This window comes from Peromyscus maniculatus, chromosome 18 (genome assembly GCF_049852395.1).
Source record: "Peromyscus maniculatus bairdii isolate BWxNUB_F1_BW_parent chromosome 18, HU_Pman_BW_mat_3.1, whole genome shotgun sequence".
In the NCBI taxonomy this organism is placed as follows: domain Eukaryota; kingdom Metazoa; phylum Chordata; class Mammalia; order Rodentia; family Cricetidae; genus Peromyscus; species Peromyscus maniculatus.
The window spans coordinates 14,836,406-14,853,851 of NC_134869.1; the positions used below are offsets into that span (position 1 = coordinate 14,836,406).

Sequence of the window (17,446 nt, forward strand, 5' to 3'; positions counted from 1 at the left end):
ATGAAGCCTGGAGAGATGGCTCATCTTACTGTCCTTGCAGAGGACCTGGGCTCTGTTTCCGGCATCCACATGGTGGATTACAATTGGCTATGGCTCCAGTTCCAGGAACTTGACACCCTCCTCTGCCCTCTGCAACCTCCAGGCATGCAGGTGTGCACAGACATACATGCAAATGTGCACAGACATACATGCAAGTGTGCACAGACATGCATGCAAGTGTGCACAGAATACGTGCAAATGTGCACAGATATACATGCAAATGTGTACAGACATACATGCAAGTGTGCACAGACATACATGCAAGTGTGCACAGACATGCATGAAAGCAAAACACTCACACACACAAAGTGGTTTTTTTTAATTTTAAAAAAAGAGAAATAATAGTCAATCTCACCCAAATGTCTGAAGTTTCATTCTGAAGGAATTTCTGGAGTATCCAAGAGAAGCAGTGTCCACATTGAGCTGTTTTGGTAGGTCTTCCTTCCTTCTATCCTTCCTTCCTTCCGTTTCTTACCTCCCTAGGGAGCGAAAGGAGTGGTTGGACAGTGAAAAGGTGAGTCCTCAGAGCTTTCCCCTCAGGTTGAGAATGATTTTCTAACCTTTTTATCCTGTCTGCCCTGAGAAATATTTTTTCTAAATATTTATATTTTCTACCCTGGAAGAGAATATTAGAGTTTTGTTAGACAAATATTTGTTTCCTTAGATGTCCCCACTCTTCGGTCTCCGTGTCTCTCCCAGCTCAGACAGAAAGGACTTTCAGATCTGTCTGGCAAGGTGGCCTCCGGAACCTCTTTGCTTCACTCATTCGTTTGTTCCTGCTTTAGGCCAAACATTTACCGAGTGCTTTACTCCACGGTAAGCCCTGGGCTGGATCTTCTGGGAGAAAGTGACAAAAGCAGAAAAGCATCCATGATCCATAATGTCAAGCTTAATGGGAAACAGACACCTGCAAAGTGCACCCAACTCAGCTGCACACAACACATTGTAATGAACATGGTTTATAAAGGCCCAAAGTAACATGCTCTAATCCATTAGGTGTCAAGAGACAGGGACATAGGCGAAGAAGGACATGTGTTTTTTTTTTTATTTGTTTCATTGATCGGTTGGCTGGCTGGCTGGTTTTTTTCAAGGGTTTCACTATTTATGCCAAGTTGGCTGGCCTTGAACTCACTATGGAACACAGGCTGGCCTTGAACTCACTATGGAACACAGGCTGGCCTTGAACTCACAATGGAACACAGGTTAACCTTGGACTCCTAACCTCAAGACTACTGAGATGATAGGTATGAACCCCTGTACCTGGCAGAGGATATGGTTTTAAGGGCAGTTTTTAAAGATGAGCAATTCTATGGCTCACCCGAAGAGACACCAACTGCACCCACTGTGAGGATCCAGACAATCCTGATGCATGTGCTAAACCAAGGGTGTAGCCTACCTGAGCTCTAGAAAAACTCGACTACCAAACCCATGGTTGAAGAAGATGGGAGACGTTTGGATGATACCCCAATCTAAGTTAGAGGACACCAAGAGACATAACCTTCACTCCAAAGCAAAACCTAAGTCATCGGAGAAATACAACATGGTCAATTTAGCTGCATTCAGCTTGGAAGGTTTTTCTGAGCACAGGGCAAGAAAGGAAGTTTCTTTAGAAGCATTGGAAGTCAGGTCAGACCCTTCAACAGAATCCAACAAGGAGAGAAAGGCAATCTCTCCGCCAACCTTCAGGTGTTCTGAATGAGAAGTACCCACCCACACGCTTATGTGCTTCAATGATGGCTGTCCAGTGGAGTGATTTGGGAACCATTAAGAGGTGGGAATTTGTCGAAGGAAGTACGTCACTGTGGGTGGGCTTTCAGAGTTTACAGCTTTGCCCACGCTAGTTTACTCTCTCGGCTGGCTTCCTTCCCATGGTTGGTGATGTGATCTCTCTTGCTCTGGCCCCCAGATGCCATGCCTCCCCAGTCATGGAGGACTCTCCTTCTGGAAGTGTAAGCCAGAATAAACTGCTTTTTCCATTATTTGTTTTATGACAGCAAAAGAAAAGGAACTAATACAACTGTCATCCTCAAATAACTGCCCCATATCACAGTAGACCTTAGAACCCAGGAGCGCCCAGGAGCTTTCTGAGGGAGTTGTGAAACAGGAACAGCATCGTAGCCCATGCAGAAATGCTCAGCAGTGCAATCAAGACTTCTGGGTGCGTGATGTTCTTTCTGAGGGACCGAAAAAAAAAATGTAGTGGAAGGTGAAGCCAGAGCAGACTTGATGATGCATACAAAGAGACACAGGTCCTTCCCAAATTCCTGGGGACTATGATTGAGAAGACAGGCTTTGATAGGGAGCTGGAGGCCCCAGGGAATAAGCCAGGAAATGCTGAAACCAATACAGAAATCTCATTCATGCTTGCAAGCCAGTTTAGAGCTAGAGAAATTCAATCTTAACTCTGTTAGCGATCAGTTATATAAATACACATCCAACACACGTGTATAAAACACACATAGAAGTCATGTACCCCAAATGTACTTGATGCTGGCTCTGACTTTGGGTTTCTCCCTGTACTCCCCTTTCTCACTTTCACAGTTTGGTTTAATCTGGTTGGAGTAAAATTCTCATTATGTTTCCCAATCTGGTCCTGAACTCCTGAGCCTCAAGGATCCTCCTGCTTTGTGTAGCTAGTACCACAGACATGCCGCTGTTCACGCCATCTACTGTTTTTAACCTTGTGTGTGTTCACAAGGCTAAAATGCATACTTCACGGCCTATTGCATCTCTCTAGTGCTTTATAGATGTGCTCTTCTTCATTTCCATTCCTAGACATTCCACTGTATGTTCGTATAAACATGGTATCTTAAATTCAAGTGGCAGGCACATAATAGGCCAAAGAAATGTTGGCTCACTTCAACTATCTGTGTTTATTATTTTTCTTGCATAGTTTTGCCAAGTTCTGTTATATCTGGTGTGTTCCCTTGGGAATTGGCACAGAGATTGCATTCTCCTGTTATCAGGATACAATTTGTCATTGGGTCATCCAAGCAAAAGCTCAGTTCCTCCAAGTCTGCATCCCTTGGTTGATTATTGCTCACTGGGAGGCCACAGTGTTGGCATCCCTGACCAGCTAGCTAGAGAGCTGCCTAGCCCCAAATAGTTAGCAGGGTCCACTCAAACCAATTTCACTGGGCTCAACTAACCCCCAAAAGGGGCTTTTAGAAAGGGAACTCTTTAATTTTGGAAATGTTGTTTATAGTTTGTTTTGGGTAGCTATAGCAAAATGCCTGTGTCTGAATAACTTACAATATAAAAAATGATTTATTTGGCTCATGCCAGTGGTGGCTAGAGACTAGGGCTAATAGCCTAGCAAGGGTATCCTGCTGCATCACAACGTAGTTGAGGGATGGAAAAATAAACTGCCTTATGTAGAAGGGGCCACTAAAATATGATTTTCTGCATATGTACATATATATATATGAATTGATTTAATTTCTAGAGACTTTAAGATTTTAAACACTTAAAATTGTTCTGTGTTGAGTTTAATGTTAGTTGTTGCTAGTGTTCACCCGGTCAACACCATGCCCTGCCTTGTAGTCTATTTCTACAAATAGGAGGCTCCTTCTCGGTGTCAAAGGGATCAAGCAGAGAAAGCCGTCTGTCGTACAAGAGTGAATGCAGACACACCAGGCATCAGCCACAGGCAGGTGACATGGCACAGCCCCAAGAAACAGAGCTAACGATTTTACCCAAATAATAAATTAAGCAACTACAGACCGAGAGCCTGCGAAGGTTCTGAAGTCAGTATTAAAAGCCCAGACAGCAGGAAGCCACCACTTCCACCGCACATGTTTCTTTATACAGAAATGAATTAGCACAGGCAGGGAAGACCACCTTAATTTCTGCACACCCACTCACAACCTCCTTCCTCAGTTCCCCACTCCCCACCCTTGCCCCGGGATGGGCTGAGTGCAGAATGGATGGATCAGCACCCCCGCTGTGTTAATGTAGTCATTCTCAATTAACTCATTGAGCTTACTTAATACACAAACTGTTTTTCCTGGAACCCTTTCTGTAAATGCCCTCCTCGACACACTCCGAGTCTGTTTCCATGGTGATTGTACCTGCTCTTGGTTGACGATAGGGATCAGCCATCAGTATCCTTTCCCCTCACAATTTCAGTACCATCACCCACTCTTAACAAGCAATACTTCATGATTCTCTAGGCGACAAACCTTTTCTTATTTAATTAAAATACATCTCTCTGATTGGTAATAAGGTTTCTTACAGTTTTTTTTTTAATGCCTTCATTGGCAATATGTGATGGTTTCCAGTTTCCATTTGTCTTTGCCAGTTTTCTGCTGAGGTGTTCATCTTTCTGTTGACTTAGAAGAGATTTTGTTGTTGTTGTTGACTATATTCACATTTTGGTATATTTAATATATGGCTTTTATATTATCTTTACCCCCAAAGTTTTCTATTCAGTGTGGTTAAGCATATTAATTTTAAAACTGATTTTTGCTGCTCATAATGTTTAGTTTATGTTACAGGATAGACTTTCTCTGAATTGCTTGTTGAGAACATCTTGCCTGTATCGCTGCCTTATAATTTGTCCCTTTGACCCTGACTGTAGTTCTCTGTTGATTGCTTGGTTACATTTTTTAACCAATATCATTCTTTCCAAAAATTTCCTAAAATATTCCATCAAATTGTTCCCTATCATAAATTAAATCATAATACCTTCTAAATTATATATATTATTTTTGAAAACCCTGTACATATAAACAATGCATTTTTATCTTATTGACTCCACCTCCTCTCACCAACACCCCCAGGGTCCATCAACCTCTCAACTTCAAGTCTCCTTTTTATTGTTATTATTGACAGCCCATGAGTCCAGTTTGTGCTGAACATGTGCAAATGGATGTGGGGCTCTCCAATAGGTCGTGGGTGGCCTCCAGCAGTCACATCCCCAGAGAAAACTTACCCTTTCTCTCTCAGCAACCATCAACTTCCAATGGCTCTTCTGCTAGAGGAGAGGCCTCGGGGACTCCTCCTCAGTCCATGCTGGACTTCTGATGGGCTTGACCTGGTGCAGGTATTGTACAGGCTGTGCGTGACGCATGCATCAGCTACGTCGTGTCCAGAAGATGGCATTTCACAGCTCTCCCTGCCTCTCCTGACTTTTACATCCTTTCTGCCCACCCTTCTAGTGTTTTCTGGGGCTGAGAAGGTTGATACAGACGCATCTACAGCTGAACACATGGCTCAGCTGTCTAGTGAGTGTGACTTATATGACATATCACCTTTTAAAAAGGTTTCTCTGGGCATTTGAGATGGTACCAAATTTATTTAGAGGAGATTATTTACGGGTTTTGTGATATTTTGGTTGTACTTTTGTAGGGCGTTGGAACATCTCCATTTACTCAAATGTCTTCTTACAGTTCAGTTTTGCAGATTTTTTTTTGTCTACCTCCCAGCTTGCCAACGGATGCTTCCCATGTCAGTCTTCTCCCTTTTTCTTGTGTATCGTTAATAACTTGCCTTCATTGACTTTATCTTCATTATTTCGCTAGATGACAAACCATTAGAAGACAGGGATCAGCTCGTGTGCCTCGGCATCCTTCGGCACTGGCAAGGGTGTGATTTGTATCAGTTACTTTTTCTTTTGCTGTGGTAAAATAACACAACCAGAAGCAACTTAAGAAGAAAGTCCATTTGGCTTACAGTTCCAGAGGCTTGGAGTCCAAAAGGCAGGGAAAGCATAGAGTGACAGGAGGAACAGAAACTCACCAGTTACATTTCCACACACACACAGGAAGCAGACAGAGCAAGAAGGAAGGACATGTGATAAGTATAAAAACCCTCAAACCTCACTCCGTGATGACTGCCTCCAGCAAGCCTGTGCCCCCTCAAAGTTCCATTCCCTCCCCCAAACAACACAAGGAGGGCCAAGTGTTCAAATTCATGAGCCCGCAGATGACCTTTCTCCTTCAAACCACCCCTTGCACATGCAGAAGTGACAGCTGTGGTCTTGTGGGGAAACCTCAAAGGACAAAACATGAGGAGATCAGGGATACGGTGCCTGCTCTGAGTTCTTTCAAGTGTGGCCTGGAACGGATCACTCAACCCTGATCTGCTCACGCCACTGCTGCACGAAGTTTTCAAACCTGAATTTTTTCAAACCTGCGAAGATTAAAGAGGCAGCCTCCCCTAGACTTCAACACCGGTGTATAGGGTGACATGAACAAAAAATGTTCACCATACTCCCAAAGTCAGGAGCAGCAGGATCGTTCATCACCAAGAGAATGGGTGCAATAAATGAACATTATGCAGACACTGTGTGGTAATTTAAATTACTATAAACTGAACAAAACTATTACAAAGTGAACCAGGGCTTCATGTATTCATATGGATATGTGAAAACCATCATATGGAACAGAAGAATCAGCTATATGAAGAGCAATAAATATGATCTGATGTAATTTATATATGTTTAAAGATTTGCAAAACACATCATATTATCACTCCACTGCAGGGCTCAGAAAGCTGTGACGTCAGAGCCAGGGGCCTGCTCCGCCCTTTGGTCTTCTGCTGCTGTAAAAATACAGTGGCAGAGTGGAATAGGTGCAAAACATTCCACGTGCTCTGCAGAGCCTGAAATAGTCACTTGCTCTCTGCCCTTCACAGAAGAAGTTTATGTATGCTCTGTTTATGTATGTACATGAAAGCAAGGACTCTGTCACTCAGCATGTGAGTGAGTTGAGTGCATCGAGTATTTCTATAACATCTTCAATGCTGACCTTACACTGGGCAACAATACAAGGGAGTTAGTTATATTACTCTGCTGTTTGCATGTTAGAAATATTTCATATGAAAAGATTGAGTGAACTTACATATACACTATACACAATTATACATCCACATATACATGAGTGGAAATGACTGGCTGAATCCTAATGATACAGTATAGAAAGCTTGCTCAACTGTAAAGATATGGAAGCTCATTGGAGCTTCACTCTTACCCTCCTAAAAGCTTTGAGAGAAAGTAATGCCTTCCTGCAAAATGTTTTGACAGACATAACTGGGATCGGTGAGGGTATGCTGGATATTTTGAGTGATTCAAGGAATATGGCTTTAAGAAGAATGCTCTGGGGGCTGGAGAGATGGCTCAGTGGTTAAGAGCACTTGCTGGCTCCTGCAGAGGACCTGGGTACAGCTGTAAGTACCCACTTCAGGTGGCTCATGACCATCCATTAGTTCAGCTCCATGGGATCCAACGCCTTCTTAGGGCCCCTGTGGGCATTTGAACTCAGGTGCACAAATACACACATACACACAAATAAAAACAATACAAATACATCCTTTAAAAAAATAGTACTCTAGGGGCTAGAGATGACTCAGTGTTTGCTGTTCTAGCAGATGACTTGAATTAGTTCCCTCTACACATGGGGTGGTTCACAACCATCTGTAGCCCCACATCTGGGGGACCTGAACACCCCTCCCCTGACAGGTACCTGGACATGGTGCACACATATCCATACAGGTTATAGTGGCTAGTTTTCTGTTGCTGTGAGAAAATACCACAACGAAAAGCAGCTTATGGAAGAAAGAGTTTGTTTGGGTTTATGGTTCCAGAGAGATAAAGGCACCATGATGGTGGGTGGAATAGCGGCATGGTAACAAGCGGTCGGCACAGTGACAGGAACAGGAAGCTGAGAGCTCGTATCTCAACCAAAACAGAGAGAACAAGTGAGGAATGGCACGTGGCTTTGAAATCTCCAAGCCCACCCCCGGTGATAACCTTCTTCCAGCAAGGCCACGCCTCCTAAACCTTCCCAAACATCACCACCACATGCTCAGCTCCCTGAGATTATGGGAGACACTGCTTATTCCAACCACCACATAGGGAAGACACTCATATACATAAAATAAAAATGAGTATATATTTTTAAAAAGAAGAGTGCTTTAATGGAAATGTTAGATGCAGAAGTAAAGCTGTGGACAAGGGAGGAAAAAATTAGGAAATTGTTGGTAAACTAAGATGGTTGGTGTACACGCCAGAGGGGCATCTATAGACACCGAGAGGCAGGAACCTGAAACAATCAAAGGAGGACGAAGGAGGGGAAGAAGCCTGATAAGACAAAGAGTAAGCCTTGGGTCTTGGTGCAAGCAGAACAGAACATAGATTTGATGTCTATTCCTACAATACTATAATCAAAGATTTAATTTAAGGCCTGCAGAATGACTTCGAAAGTGGTATGCGCTGTTTGTTTTTATTGTGATATGACACATAGTTGCTCATGGCATAGACCCCCACTTTCTGGTTATCAAAATTCACTTGTTTAGATACTACGCGTCATAGGAAGTTTGTGATATAAACAGAGACTCCAATTTAGCATATGCCATTTGTAAATGGAGACCTTGAAAAGATGCTGTCCCAATTAAACAGCTCTGGCTGGTGGAGAGCAACTTCAGATCTCGGGAGATGCATGTAAAAGGTGATCATATGTGTGGACTCACTGTGTACAGTCACACACGAAGGCACTGGTAACCCTGTCCTGTGAATACAGCTGCTGTGGAACATAGACTACATGAAGCATCTGTGGGATTCCCTCTTCAAAGCTTAATGCATCATCGTGACTCCATGGTCAGAGGGAGACTAAGAATCAGTGCAAAGGTATGTTGTTAAGGAGAAAGAGAATGACATCTAGAAAAAAAAAAAACATTTCTAACTGTCTAGGTATTTACCCATGGGCAAATAAACTCCATAGTATATTGACATATCTTTTAGGCATGAATGAGCTCTAAAAGGCTAATTCATTCAATCTTTCTCTGTTTCTGTCTCTGTCTTTCTCTGTGACTCTGTGTCTCTATCTGTCCCACTGTCTCTGTCTCTGTCTTTGTCTCTCTGTCTGTCTGTCTGTCTGTCTCTCTCACTCACTCTTTCTCTGACACACACGGTATTCAAGCAAATTGTATTAGTGAATGCAATGACCTCTTGAGCCAGAGCTAACCTTGACAATCATCCCATAAATAAGTGGTCTATTTTACAACCCTTGAATGGGCTGTCACTGTGACTTGATTTTATGAATAGAAATGTACTCCTTCTGAGGTTAGACCTCAAGTGGGCATTGGATTTCTATTTTTCCCCTTGGAATGCTAAGATTGTCATATCAAGAAGAAGGTATCTCGGCCAACATGGAGTCCACATGTGTGGAAGCAAAGACTTTGCTAACTTAACTTGGCATAGTTAACAGTAGTCATGCAATTCAATTCAGGCAAAAACACTTAAAAAGGTGCAAAATTAAGACATTAAATTAGAGGAGAGAGAGACAGCTTGTTATATGATTATCTACAACCTCTCCCAACGATATGACAAATTGACCATTATTTTATCTAGGCTAAAGTGAGCATTTTCTTAAAAGTACTATATTCTTTTAAAAAACAGCATCTCAATGTCAGTTTCTAACTCATTCACTCATTTATTCAGTCAATATACATTTATTGACTCTGTGTCAGACAACCAGCCATATGAAAGCATAGAATCTGTCATTATTATTATTATTATCATAACAGAAAAAAAACTCAGATCCCAACAGGAGTAAAAGTTGGGCATTCATTCACCCAATTCACTGACACTCTCTTATGTTCCCAGCTTTTATATACGTATTAGAAATACAGTGGTGTCTAAAGCAAAGAGCTTGCTCACATTCCAGCAGAAGACAAATAATATACAAGTAAGCAACGGTGATCGTGATAAAATAAAGGAGATAAATATAGAGGGATCTAGGTGGATACCAGAGAAGGTGACCAGAGAAGAGTTCTCGTAAAAGTGGGTTCTTTTTTTTTCTTTTTTCTTTTTTTTTTTTTTTTTTTTTTTTTCGAGACAGGGTTTCTCTGTGTAGTTTTGCGCCTTTCCTGGGACTCACTTGGTAGTCCAGGCTGGCCTCGAACTCACAGAGATCCACCTGGCTCTGCCTCCCGAGTGCTGGGATTAAAGGCGTGCGCCACCACCGCCCGGCAAAAGTGGGTTCTTAAAGGGTTGCATATCTTTGGAGAAGACCACGCCCATTGGACCAAACCACTCCATTTCATTGGCCATTAGACAAAATGGCAGAATTCCAACAACAGGTCTTTAAACCAAACACAGATATTTGTGAAGGACAGAGAGCAAGCTACACAAAGGAGAACTAAGGCCAGGCAAGGGCTACAAGCCTGTGCTTGGAGTGTTAGAAGAATGCAAGTCCAGGTATGTGGAGATGAGACATTCAGGCAAGGACCCTAAGAGATGAGACCCAAGCAGGCAGCACCCCCATGGCTGAGGGAGTGTGAAACTTACCCCAAGGGGAAGTCTTTGGTAGTTTTTCAACATGAATGTGACTCAGAGAATGAGGGAGTCTTTCAGAGGCTAGAATCTGCTGTCTAGTGTTGAAAGGGGATTGGAGAGATGGCTCAAGATTTAAGAGTACTTGTTGCTCTTGCAGAGGACCCAGGCTTGACTCCCAGCACCCATATGGTGGTTCACAGTCATCTATAATTCCAGTTCCTAGGGAATCTGATGCCTTCTTCTGACCTCCATGGGTGCCAGGCATATGTGTGGTGCACATAAGTAAATGAAAGAAAGAAAGAAAGAAAGAAAAGAGCAGGAAAAAAGAGAAAAATAAAAAAGTGTAGCCATTAGAGAGGGAGAATGGCGCGTTGGAAGTGGGTATAGGAACAGTATGTTCTGAGAGACTTTAAATAGCTCAGATCAGTGGAAGAATGGCCAGTTGAGAAATTGTGTCAGGAAAATAAGTTACTACTTTAGAGATGAAAACAAAGATTTATGTCCATCATTATCCTTGAAAATCAGCTTCAGATGGATTTGACTTCAAAATTTATCAAAACTAGTTGACAGAATAATGGGAAGCTACATTACTATCTTTATAATATTGGGGATTAAGGACTAATTTACTAAGATACAAGTAGGAAAATAGTAACTTTGGCAACATTAACATGCAATCCAGAAACAAACTATAAACAAAGCTAAATATCTGAAACTACAAGATATTTTTAACACAAATAACAGCCAAACCATTAGAGCAAACAATATATAAGTAATTCTTATAAATAAAATCAGAAAAGATAAACAATCCAAGGCAGAAGTTGGCAAAGAATACAAAGAGGATCTACCAAACTGGAAACACAAGTGACCAAGAAACACACACACACACACACACACACACACACACACACACACACACACATACACATACATACACATACACACACATACCCACGCACACATATACATACACACACATACACACAAGCACACACACACACACTCACACACACACGCACACACACACACATACACACACATACACACATACACAAATATACACACATACACACACATGCGCGCATACGCACACACACACTACACACACACACACACACACATATACACGCACACATGCATGCACACATACATGCACACACACACACATGCACACGCACACACACATACACACACACACACACACGCACATACATACACACACATACACACACATGCACGTACACGCACACACACACTACACACACATACACACACATACACACTACACACATACACACATACACACTACACACACATGCACACACACACATACACACAACTAAACTAATTAACCAAAAAATATTCAAAATTAGTATAACTAGCTACTGTTACACTTATCACGTTGTCTAAAGATTTAAGTTTGATAAATATTCAAAGATGAGGAAAGCATGTGTGAATAGGCATTCTCGCACACCACTGGTGAGGGTATGGTGTCTAGTCTCTTGGGAGAGCTCTTTAGCAGTGTGCATTTGAACAAGATGCAACTCTAATTCATAGGCACTCTCCCTAAAACCTTAACCCACGATGCAAAGATTCCCATTGCAGTACAGAAACTACAGTTTCTAATAGTGAAAAGTGAAAGTTACTTAAGTGCTTATGGAGGGCAGAATGGACAAACTCCCTGTGGCCTGGTCTCTTAGGTATTGCATTAAGGAATGGTTAAGAAGTTTGAGGTAGGGTTGAGGTAGGTCATGAGAGATACTAGACTTAGTTACACTGTTATAATGTTCTCTAAAACCTGAATCCACCAGAGTATATCACCAAGTATATAGTTCTCTGAGATACAGCACCATGTCTTCCAATTTGCCAACTGTATATTTCAATACTATAAGCAGATATATTGATATACTTTGAAAGAATTTTTAGAGGGTAGGAGGGCAGTTCAATGATAGTATAGCAAGTATAAGACCTTGTGTTCGAACTAGTAGCCAACTAATATCCAATTTGCCTTAAGGTCCAGTTCACAAGAGGGAGCCCATGCCTGACACTGCTTGAGTAACCAAGACCCTGATACTAGATAGCCTAGAAACTTAGGATAAAACCAAACCCTACTGATCTAAAAACATGTGTCAATAAAATGACTCTTATACTCATAGACCAGCCTTATCCAGTCATCATAGAGAGGCTTCCTCCAGCAGCAGATGTAGACACCCCCAGCCAGACCTTCTATAGAGAGATACTCTAAATTGGACATCTCCATAAAATCCCTCCCCTCAGAGCTCAGGGAATCCTATGAACAAGAAGGTTGAAAGACTCTGAGAGCCGGAGGGGATGGAGACACCAGGAGAACACGGCCTTTTGATTCAACTAAGCAAGGGCATCTGAGCTCACGGAGACTGAAGCAGCCAGCACAGGGCCTTCCTGGGTCTGCACCAGGTCCTCTGTGTATATAGTATAGTTTTCATCTTGGAATTGTATGAGACTCCTGACTGTGAGAACGAGTGGGTCTCTGATTCTTGTACCTGCTCTTGGGACTCTCCTCCTCCTGTTGGGTTGCTGTGTCCAAATTCGAAATGACAGTTTTCGCTTCATCTTATTATATTTTAGTTTGTCATGTTTGGTTGTTATCTCTTAGAAGCCTGATCTTTTCTGACAAAAGATGAAAGGGAGTGGATCTGGAGGGAGGGGGAGATGAGGAGGGACTGGGAGGAGTAGAGAGAGGGGAAATTATAATCAGAATATATGGTATGAGAAAATAATCTATTTTCTTTTCCTTTTTGAGACCAGGCTGGCCTCAAACTCACAGAGATCCACCTGCCTCTGTTTCCCAAGTGCTAGGATTAAAGGCGTGCCCCACCAACACCTGGCAAAATAATCTGTTTTCAACAAATTAAAAAAAAGACCATGTGTTCAACCTAGAGTATCACACACAAAATAAATTAGAATTTTAAACATAATAAAAGTAAAATTATTTTTTTAAGTTGTGCAGCATTTTTATGCTGGAATGAAAATTTAAAATCTCTATGGAAAAGCATAAAATGCACATTGAAAAATAATAAATTTTTGATAGGAGAAGTTTTAGGTTCAAGGAAAATTGAACATAAAGTTCCCAGCTGCTCTCTACCTCCAAATAGGCACAGCTAACCCCCTACCACCTGCATCTTCCACCAGAGTGGTACATACTTCATGAACTGATGAACCTATGTTGACATGCCGTGACCTGGCAAAATTCATAGTTTGCCTTAAGGTTCACTCTTAGTGTTATACATCCTACAGATTAAATATTCTCTGTAAAGTGTATGTATTTTAAATACAGTGTCAAAGGATACCTGGATCCTAGCACCCAATCATGGCCTCAGATTCAGAGCCACGAGAGGCTTCCAAACAAGTACTTTAGAAAGATGTTGCTATACCCAACCCTGGACAACAGTCAGTTTTTGCTTCTCCAGGCCTGCAATGTGGACTGGTGTCTATGCTGAGAACTCCCACAATTCTTGGGCAACTGACAGTTGCTTGATTTCTAGTCCGTCAGGGACAATATCAGCCCCAAAGGGCGGGCCATCCTCTGGTCAGTGACATTCCTCATCAGGACTCTTCTCTCCGTGGACAAGTGAATTACTGACCCCACCGTCCAGATAACCATGTCAAATAGATCTACGTGAGTTCAAAATGCAGAGCTCTGCTCTTTCTCCTTCCTTTGAACTGGTGACATTAACTGAAACGAGAGAGATTCAGGTGGGTGGGATGGCTCAGAGGAGAAAGGCGTTGCTGTGTAGGCCTGGCCACCTGAATTCAGTCCCTGAAAACCGTATAAAGACGGCAAGAGAGAACCAGCTTTAAAAAATCGCCCTCTGACCCCCACACAGGTACGGTGGCCCATATGCCTCACCCCACTACATGGACACAACAAACAATAATAAATTTTTTAAATTTTTAATATAAGAGACTCAAGTTACCCCAGGTTTACTGAGACTAGGAGAAGTTTATCTCAACCCATTTTAAATGGGAACGGGGATTTCAATGTTGTATTGGGACTTCACCTTAAAAAACAAAAATTAGTAACATTCATTTTCTATGTACACATATTACTTTGAATGGTCAGGACCCTGTTATAGTCCTTCAGCCTAATAAACCGTGTTATCTTTTTCCTGCAAACTGTACTGTATTAATGCTGTTATGATACAAATGTACAAAGTGGAAAGAGTATTTTTTAAAAACACATATTTCTTTATGGAAAAAATCGGAAAGGGACGACTAAGGGAAGAAATAACTCAAGGTGGAGAGCCAAAGGGTTGGGCTTGGAGAGAGAGGGGAGAGCGAGAGGGATGGAGGGAGAGAGAAAGGTAATTTTGTGTGACGGTGGTTGTGTCCTTATGCAGCTTAGAACTCAGGAAACTCACAACATGTGGCCTTTTAGCTCCATCTCTGCTTGCAGAAAATACATGGGCAATAAGAAATAGCCTGTACAGAGGGAGTATCAGGAAAGGCGCAAAGCTGCACCGAGAAACCCTGTCTCGAAAAACAAAACAAAACAAAAAAAGAAATAGGCAGGAGAATGCTGGAGGCATACCTTAGTGATAGTGCAGGTACTTATAGTGCACAAGGCCCTGGATTCAAATCCTGGCCCTGCCACCCTCCCCCTCAATACTAGGGGGAAACGTGTTTTTTTACTTCATGATCCATGTCACCAGAACTAGAGGGAAAATGAGATTGGAAGCAAGGTGGGGAAAGCTTGACCCATCAAGGAAAGAACCTCGTTTCCTCGCCTTTTGCTGTGAGAACCTTTAAAACTCTGTCATATCAAGATAAGCATTGCTGCAGCATCCGTCACCCTCCGCGGCCTCTGTGAACCACAGAGCTGGGATCCCTTCCAGAATGTCCTTAAATCACAGCACCACGCTGTGATCATTCCGGGCTTTAATTAAGATGCTGATAACTGAGGTATCCCATCAGCTCTCGTGGCCTGTGGGTTAGAGCAAAGAGTGCTGTGCTTTCCATTTCCTGTGCTGATAGTGCAGTCGTTAGAAAATGCCCTGTGCGTGAGGTTTTAGGAATCACCAAAATATTTGTGGGTTTTAACAACCAGCCCAGTCTAACTGAAATGGCCACCAGCTGTCAATGTCGGCTTTTTCCCAGCAAGATCAGGGGAGCGAGGGACAGAGCCACATCCAACTCCGATGCCACTCCTTCTTAGCTGTCTGTCCACGGAGAGGTTACTCATCCTTCTGGGGTCTTGTTTTCCTTATCTATAAAATGGGCACTCACAAGACTTCCACACCACCACACAGAGCTCTTGTGAGAAGGAAACAGGCAGTTTAGGGGAAGCCTGCGACATTTAGTAGACATGGAATTAAAGTTGGCTTCACCTCCCTCTCTCTCTCTCTCTCTCTCTCTCTCTCTCTCTCTCTCTCTCTCTCTCTCTCTCTCTCTCTCTCTCTCTCTCTCTCTCTCTCTCTCTCTCTCTCTCTCTCTCTCTCTCTCTCTCTCTCTCTCTCTCTCTCTCTCTCTCTCTCACACACACACACACACACACACCTCCATTCCTTCCATTTTCCTGACGGGGCCCTCAGACCTCATAACCCTTGTGTGTTCTGTACACTTTGCCCTGATCTTGGAGTCAAGCCAAGGATGGTACCATGTTCCTTCTCCCTCTGCTGCAGAGGTGTGAGCTGCGGGATGCTCCTAGAGATCGCTAGAGAGACTGTCAAGGGTCCCTGGACAGCAGAGCTCTGTCCTGCCTGGAACCTCAGCTGTGAGTTGGGAGTTCCATCAGTCATGTTGGTTGCAACACCGTCAGCCAAACAGAAGGGTCCAGGGTGCAGATGGCACAGGTCCACCCTCTGGTGGGGGGAGGGAGTGACCCAGAGATGAAAGTGTCTTATCGTTGTAGAAAAGCAAAGCCAGGCACACAATGACAGCCACCTAACTGTCTCTTCCTACCTCTCACACCCATTTTTTTTTTTGTTTGTTTGTTTTTTTGTTTTTCGAGACAGGGTTTCTCTATGTAGCTTTGCGCCTTTCCTGGAACTCACTTGGTAGCCCAGGCTGGCCTCGAACTCACAGAGATCCGCCTGCCTCTGCCTCCCAAGTGCTGGGATTAAAGGCGTGCGCCACCACCGCCCGGCTCTCTCACACCCATTTTTAAGGGAAAGAAACACACACACACACACACACACACAGGCCACTTTATTAAGGTGTGGTTGACATAAAAAGATGTAAAACCATCACCATAATCTATGCCATAAACCTATTCACCATCCTCTATGGTTTCTTTCTCATTGTCGTCTTTAGTAACAAGAACTGAAGGGTCCCCAGGCCTGACTCTGCAACTCTGCTGGACTGGTCTAAGAGGACACCCAAGACGACATCGGAGCTCCTCAGTGCACAGGGGTGTGCCATCGGAGCTCCTCGGTGCACAGGGGTGCGCTGCTCCGACTAAGAACCCCAGGCGAGTCGTCTGGTAGCCCCCGCCCCCTCCTCTCTAAATCAAAGTCCAATTAGGGGGAATTATCTGAGATCCTCAGCCTGTGCCACTCTGTCGGTGAGCAGACAAGCAGGCCTTATCTACAGCGTTGGTCCAGGGGCGCTTTAATAATGAAGTCCTTCATCACTTTTTTCCCCCGATCTTTTTAATATTTCTGATATTAGTCTTAGAAATGGAAAGCCATAGAGGAGTGTGTAACTGAAGTTGAAAGAGAAAGCTCTCTGAAGCCAGCCCTCTAAGGAAAATATTCACGGCACTGAAGTGTAGATTTTTTGTGTTCCTTCTTCAATCCGGGGTCACCAGACAATACTCCCAAACGGACAGGGAGATTTGGCAAATGGCCAAAAGGTAGCAGCATACCACCCAGGTCAGGTTTTCTGTAGAATCGGACTTGAACCATTTTGGGACACTTACCATCTACAGTGCTGCCCTCCGGGAGACCAGAATGTGGAAAGCTTGTCATTTATCAATTATTGTTCAATAAGAAAGCAACCTCGGTCTTCATCTTTACAATAGCTTTCTCTTCCAGTGCTCCAGCATTCTTACATCAACCCCTGCTAACACTGGAGTTCGTTTGTTGACCAAAAGCACAGGTATCAAGGAGATGCCTGCAAGCCATGTTCTTTCTCCGCCACCTTGAGTTACACACT

At 43.1% G+C, this 17,446-nt stretch overlaps 1 protein-coding gene across 4 annotated transcripts in view; it reads right to left on the reverse strand.

Moving 5' to 3' along the window:
- Positions 1–17,446, reverse strand: part of Nr1h4 (nuclear receptor subfamily 1 group H member 4) — an 85,207-nt gene that overhangs the window by 67,506 nt on the left and 255 nt on the right. For all 4 annotated transcript variants that reach the window (XM_006979829.4, XM_015998458.3, XM_076554598.1 and 1 more), the window contains exon 2: positions 395–518. The gene's annotated coding sequence lies outside the window, so the exon portion shown is untranslated. The remainder of the gene's footprint in view (positions 1–394; positions 519–17,446) is intronic.